Genomic DNA, 314 nt, shown 5'->3' on the forward strand with positions numbered 1-314 from the left:
GGGTAACATGCTTGCGTTTTAATCGTCGTCTTATTTAGTCCCATGTTTGTTGCTGACAGCTGATTGTGTGTCATTCTGTTTTTGATGTTTTTTCATGTGTTTCCACGTTTGTTGGTTTTCTCCTTTCGTATTTTTTTTGGCTTTTTAATCAACAAGCTTTTAACCCTTAAATGACTTCTGTCTATTTCACTTTACACAACTCAGCAGAGAATCCAGAAAACCGAGACAAAGACCAATAAAACCCTAGTCCAGCATAGAGGGGCTGAGTGAACGTGGTCTGGACTCTGTGGAGGAGAGTCATGGTTCCAGAGACG

The 314-nt window shown here is 40.8% G+C and overlaps 1 pseudogene; it reads right to left on the minus strand.

The window, feature by feature from the left end:
* The window catches only part of LOC116686707 (E3 ubiquitin/ISG15 ligase TRIM25-like), a 1,517-nt pseudogene that overhangs the window by 452 nt on the left and 751 nt on the right, over positions 1 to 314 (minus strand).

This window comes from Etheostoma spectabile, unplaced genomic scaffold (genome assembly GCF_008692095.1).
Source record: "Etheostoma spectabile isolate EspeVRDwgs_2016 unplaced genomic scaffold, UIUC_Espe_1.0 scaffold453, whole genome shotgun sequence".
NCBI lineage: Eukaryota > Metazoa > Chordata > Actinopteri > Perciformes > Percidae > Etheostoma > Etheostoma spectabile.